The sequence below is a fragment of the Ranitomeya variabilis genome, chromosome 4 (assembly GCF_051348905.1).
Source record: "Ranitomeya variabilis isolate aRanVar5 chromosome 4, aRanVar5.hap1, whole genome shotgun sequence".
Classification (NCBI taxonomy): Eukaryota; Metazoa; Chordata; class Amphibia; order Anura; family Dendrobatidae; genus Ranitomeya; species Ranitomeya variabilis.
Window position 1 is genome coordinate 381,918,069 of NC_135235.1, and position 12,215 is coordinate 381,930,283.

Here is a 12,215-nt window from a genome sequence, read left to right on the forward strand (position 1 = left end):
GGGGGGTTTAGTTTCCAAAATGGGGTCACTTGTGGGGGAGCTCCAATGTTTAGGCACACGGGGGCTCTCCAAACGCGACATGGTGTCCGCTAAAGATTGGACCCAATTTTTCATTCAAAAAGTCAAATGGCGCTCCTTCCCTTCCAAGCCCTGCCGTGCGCCCAAACAGTGGTTTACCTCCACATATGAGGTATCAGCGTACTCAGGACAAATTGGACAACAACGTTCGTGGTCCAGTTTCTCCTTTTACCCTTGGGAAAATTAACAAATTGTTTCTAAAAGATCATTTTTGTGACTAAAAAGTTAAATGTTCATTTTTTACTTCCATGTTGCTTCTGCTGCTGTGAAACACCTGAAGGGTTAATAAACTTCTTGAATGTGGTTTTGAGCACCTTGAGGGGTGCAGTTTTTAGAATGGTGTCACTTTTGGGTATTTTCAGCCATATAGAACCCTCAAAATGACTTCAAATGTGAGGTGGTCCCTAAAAAAAATGGTTTTGTAAATTTTGTTGTAAAAATGAGAAATCACTGGTCAAATTTTAACCCTTATAACTTCCTAGCAAAAAAAAAAATTGTTTCCAAAATTGTGCTGATGTAAAGTAGACATGTGGGAAATGTTATTTATGAACTATTTTGTGTCACATATCTCTCTGGTTTAACAATAAAAATTAAAAATGTGAAAATTGCGAAATTTTCAAAATTTTCGCCAAATTTCTGTTTTTTTTCAGAAATAAACTCAGAAATAATCGACCTAAATTTACCTCTAACATGAAGCCCAATATGTCACGAAAAAGCAATCTCAGAATCGCTAGGATCTGTTGAAGCGTTCCTGAGTTATTACCTCATAAAGGGACACTGGTCAGAATTGCAAAAAACGGCCAGGTCATTAACCCCTTCCTGACATCGGACGTACTATCCCGTCCAGGTGGGGTGGGCCCGTATGACCGCCGACGGGATAGTACGTCATGCCCTTTAATGCTACACCGCGACTTAAGTCGCGGTGATCGCATTAAAATTCCGACGCCACCTTACCTTACGGAAGATGGCCTCGGCATTTCAGGGTGTGGCGCCGCCCCCCCGGCCTCCCGATCGCTGTGATTGGCTGTTCAATTCTGAACAGCGAATCACAGCCTTTCTCACTGTTTCAGCCAATCAGATTGGCTGAAACAGTGAGGTCCCAGGCTAGGATCGAGTACCGATTTACTCGATCCTGGGGCCGGTGCCTGGCAACACCAGGCACCGGCCAAAACCCCCCGGATTGGCGCGATCGACGATCACATCGATCGCGCCAATCGCAGGGCACAGCGGCGATATTACCGCGCTGTGCCCTGCTTCTAACTGCGCTCCGGTGCCCTGCCTCGACTCCTCTGCCTGCTCCTGCTGATTGGCGCGATCGATGTGATCGTCGATCGCGCCAATCACAGGGCACAGCAGCGGTATGACCGCGCTGTGCCCTGATGGTGACCTGCCGGTCACCTGCCGGTCACTTGCTGGTGACCTGCCGGTAACCTGCCTATGACCGGAGCTGTGAGCTCCGATCATAGGCTGGTGCCTAGCAACACCGGCGTCACCAGAGCCTCCCCTGATTGGTGGGATCGATGTGATCATCGATCCCACCAATCACAGGTCACAGCAGCGGTGTGACCGCTCTGTGACCTGTCTCACCTGTCCCTGACCTGTCTGACTGCTCTGCAGGAATCCTCACACTTGGTGAGGGTTCCTGCAGAGCGGTCACGCTGTCAGATCCCCCTCCTGTGCTGAGACTTGTGGTGCCACAGTAGCCTGTGACACCATAATTCTCGCTAAAAAAACAAAAGAAAGAAGACAGAAGAAAGAAGACAGAAGAAAGAAGACAGAAGAAAGAAGAGAGACTACAACCGTAAGTGTTGATACCCCGATCCCGGCCCGATCTTTCTTACCCCCCCATCCCCCCTTACCCCCCCCCATCCCCCCTTACCCCCCATCCCCCCTTACCCCCATCCCCCCTCCACCCTCACTTTGCGCCGCGTCCGTCCGTGCCCAAATTTACCAGCCGCCGAACGTTGATTGGTGACGCAGTTCACCGATCAACACTCGTGCTCACTTTTCTCCTCCACATCCCCGTCCACGCACCCCGCCGCTGCGTCTGAACCCGTGCCTTTAGCTTCTTTTTTTTTTTTCCACATCCCCTTGCGCACACCCCGCCGCTGCGTCTGAACCCGTGCCTTTCGTTTCTTTTTTTTTTTTCCACATCCCCTTGCGCGCACCCCGCCGCTGCGTCTGAACCCGTGCCTTTCGTTTCTTTTTTTTTTTCCACATCCCCTTGTGCGCACGCCGCCGCTGCGTCTGAGCCCGTGCCTTTCGTTTCTTTTTTTTTTTGTCCACATCCCCTTGCGTGCACCCCGCCGCTGCGTCTGAGCCCGTGCCTTTCGTTTCTTTTTTTTTTTTTTCCACATCCCCTTGCGCGCACCCCGCCGCTGCGTCTGAACCCGTGCCTTTCGTTTCTTTTTTTTTTTTTCCACATCCCCTTGCGCGCACCCCGCCGCTGCGTCTGAACCCGTGCCTTTCGTTTCTTTTTTTTTTTTTCCACATCCCCGTCCGCGCACCCAGCCGCCGCCGCCGAACTTTGATAAGTGACTCGGTTCACTTATCAGAGCTCTCGTGCCTGGCGTTTTTTCCACATCCCCATTCACACACCCAGCAGGCGCCGAACTTTGATAAGTGACGCAGTTCACTTATCAGAGCTAGGGCCTGCTGTTTTAGACTTTTCCTTTCACAGGTATTTTTTTTCCCTATTTGCTTTTTTCTTTTAGCTTTTACTTTTCAGAAGTTTGCACCAAACACTATCCCCCCCCACACACGTACACATAGTTCCAATAAATTGCACCCAAGCACCATACTCACACAAAAAATGTCCCGTTCGTCCCGTTTGTCCCAGCAGCGCTATTCAGCAGAGGAGGCATATTCTTTTCTTGCCTCCAACACTGATAGCGAGGGAGAGGATCCCACATTTCTTTACTCTTCAGATTCTTCATCCTCTTCCTCCTCCTCCTTCTCCTCCTCCTCATCTTCCTCCTCGGGTCCTGCGGAACCGCCTCGCAGACGCCCCAGGAGAGAAGATGACGCAGCACCCACTCCTGAAGATGAACCAGCGCGCCCTTCTTCGGACCCCATATGGACCTCGCCCCCCGAAAATTACGAGCCACTGATTCCTGATTTTGTGGCAGAATCAGAAATCAGGTTTGACACCACCGGCCTCACAGAAATAGACTTTTTCAAAGTCTTTTTCTCTGAGGATTTTGTTAACCTCATGGTGGAGCAAACTAATTTATATGCTTGGCAATTTTTGGAGCAAAACCCCAGTTCATCATTTTCTAACTGGTCTCCTGTAGACGCAGTTGAAATGATGCAGTTTTGGGGCCTGGTCCTCCACATGGGGATCGTGAAGAAGCCAGAACTTCGGCAATATTGGAGTGTGGATATTTTATATAACACTCCAGTGTGCCGAATGGTCATGGCTCGGACGCGTTTTGAGGCCATCCACAAATTCCTGCATTATTCCGATAATGCACAGTGTCCCGCACGAGATGACCCCAATTTTGACCGTCTGTTCAAAGTTCGGCCGGTCATCGAACACTTCAGCAAAAAGTTTGCTGAAGTGTACGTGCCCAAAAGGGACATCTGTGTGGATGAGTCCTTGGTTCATTTTAAGGGGCGGCTCAGATTCCGTCAATACCTGCCCAACAAAAGGGCCAGGTACGGAATCAAACTCTACAAGCTGTGTGAGAGTACCTCAGGGTACACCCACAGCTTTAGAGTTTACGAAGGGAAGGACAGCAGGATTGAACCGCCAGAGTGTCCCCCTGTCTTGGGAGTGAGTGGGAAAATAGTGTGGGATTTGGTGCACCCACTGCTGGATAAAGGTTAACACCTCTACACCGATAACTTTTATTCCAGCATCCCACTCTACAAATCCCTCTCTGCGCGAGGTACCGCAGCCTGCGGTACTGTCCGCAAAAATCAGAGAGGCCTCCCGAAGACGCTACTTGGGCAGATGCTCAGAAAAGGTGAGAGCAAAGCCCAATGTAGCGACCACCTGCTGGTGGTCAAGTAAAAGGACAAGAGGGATGTCCTTCTGTTGACCACCATACACGGTGATGGCAGCGCCCTCAGCACTGTACGGGGTACCTCTACACAGGTCTGCAAACCGGACTGTGTACTGGGGTACAACAAAAACATGGGGGGCATTGATCTCTCCGATCAACTCCTCCAACCGTACAGTGCTTTGAGGAAGGCCAAGGTGTGGTACAAAAAGCTGTCGGTGTACAACGTACAAATGGCAATGCTTAACGCTTTCCTGCTGTCACGATGTGCACGCCACACCGATACGACGTACCTTCAGTTCCAGGAGGTAGAGGTTAAGGTCCTGATGTTTGGCACGAGGGAAGGAGCGGGCCCCAGTACTTCCGGAACTGAGGGTGCTCGTATTGTACCAGGTCAGCATTTTCCGGGGGTGGTCCCGCCAACTGGTAGAAAAGGTAAGCCGCAAAAAAGGTGCCAAGTGTGCTACAAACGAGGAGTACGCAAGGACACCATCTACCAATGCGACACCTGCCCCGACAAACCTGGCCTGTGTATGAAGGACTGCTTCAAATTGTACCACACCTCCATGCACTACTAATTAGGAACCAGTAGATTAGTTCCAAAGAGGGGGCACATCTAAGTAAGTTCCATGGGGGTCTAGGTTCCAAAATGATGTCACTTGTGTTTTTTTTTTACTGTTTAGGCACATCAGGGGCTCTGCAAACGGAACATGACGCCCTCAGAACCAGTCCATCAAAGTCTGCATTCCAAATCGTCACTGCTTCCCTTCTGAGTCCCGAAGTGCCCAGTTTTTTCCCCACATATGGGGTACCAGCGTACTCAGAACAAAATGGACAGCAACTTTTGGGGTCCAATTTCTCTTGTTACCCTTGGGAAAATAAAAAATTGGGGACTGAAAGATCATTTTTGTGGGGAAAAAATAGGATTTTTTATTTTCACGCCCGGGCGTTATAAACTTTCGTGAAGCACTTGGGGGATAAAAGTGCTCACGACACATCTATATAAGTTTCTTAGGGGGTCTAGTTTCCAAAATGGGGTCACTTATGGGGGGTTTCCACTGTTTAGGCACATCAGGGGCTCGCCAAACACGACATGGCATCCGATCTCAATTCCAGCCAATTTTAGCTTGAAAATGTCAAAGGGCGCTCCTTTCCTTCTGAGCCCTGCCATACGCCCAAACAGTGGTTCCCCCCCACATATGGGGTATCAGCGTACTCAGGACAAATTGGACAACAACTTTTGGGGTCCAATTTCTCCTGCTACCCTTGAGAAAATAAAAAATTGGGGACTAAACGATCATGTTTGTAGAAAAAATAGGATTTTTTATTTTCACACCCGAGCGTTATAAACTTTCGTGAAGCACTTGGGGGATAAAAGTGCTCACGACACATCTAGATAAGTTCCTTAGGGGGTCTAGTTTCCAAAATGGGGTCACTTATGGGGGGTTTCCACTGTTTAGGCACACCAGGGGCTCGCCAAACACGACATGGCATCCGATCTCAATTCCAGCCAATTTTAGCTTGAAAATGTCAAAGGGCGCTCCTTTCCTTCTGAGCCCTGCCATGCGCCCAAACAGTGGTTCCCCCCCACATATGGGGTATCAGTGTACTCAGAACAAATTGTACAACAACTTTTGGGGTCTAATTTCTCCTGCTACCCTTGAGAAAATAAAAAATTGGGGACTAAACGATCATGTTTGTAGAAAAAATAGGATTTTTTATTTTCACACCCGGGCGTTATAAACTTTCGTGAAGCACTTGGGGGATAAAAGTGCTCACAACGCATCTAGATAAGTTCCTTAGGGGGTCTAGTTTCCAAAATGGGGTCACTTATGGGGGGTTTCCACTGTTTAGGCACATCAGGGGCTGGTGAAACACGACATGGTGTCCAATGTCAATTGCAGCCAATTTTAGTTTGAAAATGTCAAACGACGCTCCTTTCCTTCTGAGCTCTGCCGTGCGCCCAAAAAGTGGTTGTCCCTCACATGTGGGGTATCAGCGTACTCAGGACAAATTGGGCAACAACTTTTAAGGTCCATTTTCTCTTTTTACCCTTGGGAAATTAAAAAAATTATTGCTGAAAGATCATTTTTGTGACTAAAAAGTAAAATGTTAATTTTTTCCTTCCATGTTGCTTCTGCTGCTGTGAAACACCTGAAGGGTTAATAAACTTCTTGAATGTGGTTTTGAGCAGCTTGAGGGGTGCAGTTTTCAGAATGGTGTAACTTTTTGGTATTTTCTGCCATATAGACCCCTCAAACTGACTTCAAATGTGAGGTGGTCCCTAAAAAAATGGTTTTGTAAATTATGTTGTAAAAATGAGAAATTGCTGGTCAAAATTTAACCCTTATAACTTCCTAAAAAAAAAAAATTTTGTTTCCAAAATTGCGCTGATGTAAAGTAGACATGTGGGAAATGTTATTTATTAACTATTTTGTGTCACATAACTCTCTGGTTTAACAGAATAAAAATTCAAAGTTGGAAAATTGCGAAATTTTCAAAATTTTCGCCAATTTTCCTTTTTTTTCACAAATAAACGCAAGTGATATCGAAGAAATTTTACCACTATCATGAAGTACAATATGTTACAAGAAAACAATCTCAGAATCACTAAGATCCGTTGAAGCGTTTCGGAGTTATAACCTCATAAAGAGACAGTGGTCAGAAATGTAAAAATTGGCCCGGTCATTAACGTGCAAACCACCCTTGGGGGTGAAGGGGTTAAGGCCAAAATAGGCTGGGTCATGAAGGGGTTAAAATGTCACTTTTGGGCATTTTATGTCATACCCCTCAAAGTCTCTTCAAATTAGATGTGGTCCCAAAAAGATTGGTTTTGTAAATATTGTTGGAAAAAATGAAAAATTGTTGGTCAACTTTTAACACTTACCGTATAACTTCCTAAAAAAAAAAATTGTTTCAAAAATTGTGCTGATGTAAAGCAGACATATGGGGAATATTATTTATTAACTATTTTGTGTGACATATCTCTCTCATTTAAGGGCATAAAATTTCAAAGTAAGAAAATTGTGAAATTTTTGCCTAATTTCTGATGTTTTCGCAAATAAACATAAGTCATATCAAAGAAATTTTACCACTATCACGAAGGACAATATGTCATGAAAAAACATTCTCAGAATCAGTGGGATCCGCTAAAGCGTTCCAGAGTTATTACCACATAATGTGACACTGGTCGGATTTAAATAATGAGGCCTGGTCATTAACCCCTTTCCAAAGTTTGGGGCCCACGTCGGAATTCCTCCATTTTGCAGTACACAATATGTTAAAATCAATGGTGTCATTCAAAAGTACTACTTGTCCAGCAAAAAACAAGCCCTCACAATGGCCATTTTGACCTAAAAATGTTATGCTTCTGGGAAGAAGGGGAGCAAAAAACGAAAACACAAAAACGAAAACATCTCCGGCCTTGAAGTGGTTAAGGGGTTAAGTCCATTTACCCTCCATAAGTAGGAAATTCTGCATCTGTGCTGTCATGGACACATCCACCAGAAATAAGGACATTTTCTTGCTAGCTACTTTCTACATTATACTGTATATGGAATCAAAATCCACTGATAAATACAGTTCCTCTTACCATATGCCTATCTAGAGGAAGAGAATAAGTATAACAGGACATTCGTAATACTATAAATCCTACAAAAAAACATGGAGTCATTGTCCAGAAAAGTTATTGCTGTTAATATAAAAAAAAAGTTTATTCAAACATAAGGCATAATACATATAGCAAAAACATAAAAATACAAAGCACAGATTACAATATCATTTGTATGGTAGGGAAAAAATGGACAATTAGGTAATCAAAAAACCATTATTAATTGTAACCTAAAAGTTCTTAGGGCAATACCAAAATAGTCACGTGTAATAGGTAATAACTTCTGTAAGAGTATACATGGAACACTAGGCATCGCAAAAACTAAGTCTAAAGTCAGATTAATCAGGAAAAGTCCAGCTCACCCATGCTAATGCCTGCCAATGTAATGTCCAGTGCAGCCCCGACGCGCGTTTTGTGTGGGCTTCCTTGGGGGGCTGTGACTGTGTGGGTCTCTAGAGCTGGTTAGATCCCTGTTGGCTCAGGTGCCCCATACAATCAGTGCCTTATCCCCATAAGGGATGCTCCGCGAACACTACCACAGTGGGCATGCACACACGCCGAGTATCCATATTGTAACCAAGAAACTAGGAGAAAACAGTGCAAATAGTGTCTTATCCGAGAAATACAGATAATTTAGCACTCAGATTAAACTCCCCTTTTCAATCTGTTAAAGATGCATATAATGTAGAAAATCAGTTGCAGCAGATCCACGGGTCAGCAAGTGACCATCAGATATCAGACCGTAAAGGGAGTTAGTGGACAGTATTCTGCTCTGCCAACAGAATGGAGACGTATATCCCAGTATGGTAAGTAAGGTGGTGGTTTATTTCAGTGCGTTTCAAAGTATATAACTTCTTCAGGTAAACCACATGTATACATGTGGTTTTTCCTGAAGAAGTTATATACTTCGAAACGCGTTGAAATAAATCATCATCAACATAACGATACCATCTCAGAATCTGTGGGGAGGAGTGTGTGCCCCCCTGGAATATGCTTCTCTCTTCAAAAACCCTTGAATTTTGCCTCTAAAAAAATTGATAAAGTGAAGGATTAGAGGTTTGGATATGAAGCGCATACTTGAGTAGTTATAATGCCGTTGGTCACAACTTTGGGTTCTATTGCATCGGCGAGTCTGAATGAGCAATTAAGTTTTGTTCTGTTTTAATAAAACTTTAGTTGTAACTACTAGATTTGGATTTTAACTTGTGTGTCTTTTATTTATCTTAGTATTTATGTCTGGTGGCTTATCAACATCTACTGTTTATGTCGTCTGGACCATGTCAATTAATTTGCTGAACACAGAGTGACTGCCAGGTCCGGACTGGGCATCGGGCAGTTCTGGCAAATGTCAGAAGGGCCGGTGGCAGTAGTGGGCCGCTCGAGTGTGCCACTGTCAGCACACTCCCCTCGCAGTCTGCACACTCCCCCCGCTGTCAGCACACTCCCTGCCCGCATTCAGCTACTGTATACCGGTGTCATAGACGTCGGTAAGTTGAATGCAATGATGGAGGAGAGAGCGTCCGCTGTCGCTCCCTCTCCTATCATTCCCCGCTCTGCCTCTGACACTGCGGGTACGTACCGCATACCTGCTGTGTGTCGGGCGGGCAGACTGCAGCCGCTGAGACCGGAGCCGGGAGCAGCGTGGGGCATGAGGAGTGGTGAGGAGAGTGGTTTTTTTTAATATATCAATGAGTGATAACTGGATTGTGGGGTTATTGGGGGGGGGGCTGTATTACATGCTATGGGGGCTGGCTGCATTACACTGTGTTCCAATATTATTATGCACATAGAGTTTAGGAGTGATAAGGTTAGAATTTTTTTGTTTGTCATTGAAACTCATTGATGGTGATGTGTGTCAGGGCTCTTTATATCACTGAAAGCAATTGCAGATACCTGTGCAAATTAGTTTGGCAGGTGTGTCCAAATAAAGGCAAGACTACTTAAGAAGGCTGTTCCACATTATTAAGCAGCCTACATTTTTTGCCAAAATGGGAAAGAAAAAGGATGTGTCGGCTGCTGAGAAGCAACAAATTGTGGAGTATTTAGGTCAAGGCATGACTACAATCAACATTGCCAAGACACTTCATCTGTTGTGGATTCTGTTTGCGGGCTCCCTCTGGTGGTTACTGCTGGTACTGGGTGACTTTGGTGGGTTGCGGCCTTTGGTTTCCATCTGTCCATCAGAGGCTGGGTGTTTCCTATTTTACCTGGCCTTTCTGTCATTTCCCTTGCCGGCTATCAATGTGTTCAGATGTGCTCTGTTTGGTTCCTGCCTACCTGCTCCCAGATCTTTCAGGATAAGCTACAGTGGGGCAAAAAAGTATTTAGTCAGTCAGCAATAGTGCAAGTTCCACCACTTAAAAAGATGAGAGGCATCTGTAATTTACATCATAGGTAGACCTCAACTATGGGAGACAAACTGAGAAAAAAAAATCCAGAAAATCACATTGTCTGTTTTTTTATCATTTTATTTGCATATTATGGTGGAAAAAAAGTATTTGGTCAGAAACAAAATTTCATCTCAATACTTTGTAATATATCCTTTGTTGGCAATGACAGAGGTCAAACGTTTTCTGTAAGTCTTCACAAGGTTGCCACACACTGATGTTGGTATGTTGGCCCATTCCTCCATGCAGATGTCCTCTAGAGCAGTGATGTTTTTGGCTTTTCGCTTGGCAACACGGACTTTTAACTCCCTCCAAAGGTTTTCTATAGGGTTGAGATCTGGAGACTGGCTAGGCCACTCCAGGACCTTGAAATACTTCTTACGAAGCCACTCCTTCGTTGCCCTGGCGGTGTGCTTTGGATCATTGTCATGTTGAAAGACCCAGCCACGTTTCATCTTCAATGCCCTTGCTGATGGAAGGAGGTTTGCACTCAAAATCTCACGATACATGGCCCCATTCATTCTTTCATGTACCCGGATCAGTCGTCCTGGCCCCTTTGCAGAGAAACAGCCCCAAAGCATGATGTTTCCACCACCATGCTTTACAGTAGGTATGGTGTTTGATGGATGCAACTCAGTATTCTTTTTCCTCCAAACACGACAAGTTGTGTTTCTACCAAACAGTTCCAGTTTGGTTTCATCAGACCATAGGACATTCTCCCAAAACTCCTCTGGAGCATCCAAATGCTCTCTAGCAAACTTCAGACGGGCCCGGACATGTACTGGCTTAAGCAGTGGGACACGTCTGGCACTGCAGGATCTGAGTCCATGGTGGCGTAGTGTGTTACTTATGGTAGGCCTTGTTACATTGGTCCCAGCTCTCTGCAGTTCATTCACTAGGTCCCCCGCGCGTAGTTCTGGGATTTTTGCTCACTGTTCTTGTGATCATTCTGACCCCACGGGGTGGGATTTTGCGTGGAGCCCCAGATCGAGGGAGATTATCAGTGGTCTTGTATGTCTTCCATTTTCTAATTATTGCTCCCACTGTTGATTTCTTCACTCCAAGCTGGTTGGCTATTGCAGATTCAGTCTTCCCAGCCTGGTGCAGGGCTACAATTTTGTTTCTGGTGTCCTTTGACAGCTCTTTGGTCTTCACCATAGTGGAGTTTGGAGTCAGACTGTTTGAGGGTGTGCACAGGTGTCTTTTTATACTGATAACAAGTTTAAACAGGTGCCATTACTACAGGTAATGAGTGGAGGAAAGAGGAGACTCTTAAAGAAGAAGTTACAGGTCTGTGAGAGCCAGAATTCTTGAAATTTTGTTTCTGACCAAATACTTATTTTCCACCATAATATGCAAATAAAATGATTAAAAAAACAGACAATGTGATTTTCTGGATTTTTTTTTCTCAGTTTGTCTCCCATAGTTGAGGTCTACCTATGATGTAAATTACAGACGCCTCTCATCTTTTTAAGTGGTGGAACTTGCACTATTGCTGACTGACTAAATACTTTTTTGCCCCACTGTAAGTGCTGATTTTCAGTTGTTTGGTTTTTTGTCCAGCTTGCTTAGAATGTCTCTTTGTTAGCTGGTTGCTCTAGTGGACTGAGGTTCTCCCCATGTGCCATGAGTTGGCACATGGGTTCTTGTAATCTCAGGATGGTTTTTTGATTAGGGTTTTTTGCTGACCGCTCAGTCCCCTTTTGTGTCATTCTGCTTTCTAGTTTTTAGTGGGCCTCTATTTGCTAAAGCTATATACATCATCTCTATGTGTGTGCCTTCCTCTCATTTCACCGTCAATACATGTGGGGGGCAACTATACCTTTGGGGTTAATTCTTCTGGAGGCAAGTGAGGTCTTTGTTTTCTCTGCAGTACTAGTTAGCTCTTAGGCTGGTGCGTGGCGTCTAGAACCAACGTAGGCACGCTCCCTGGCTATCTCTAGTTGCGTTTGTCAGGCGTAGGGCAGCGGTCAGCCCAGGTTCCATCACCCTAGAGCTCGTCCGATATTTATTATATTTTGCTTATCCTGTGCTATCCCTAGCCATTGGGGATTCATGACATTCATCGTGATCATCGCACAATCAAGAAGTATGTAGCTGATTCCCAGCACACACGTGTGTGTGCTGATAAGGAAA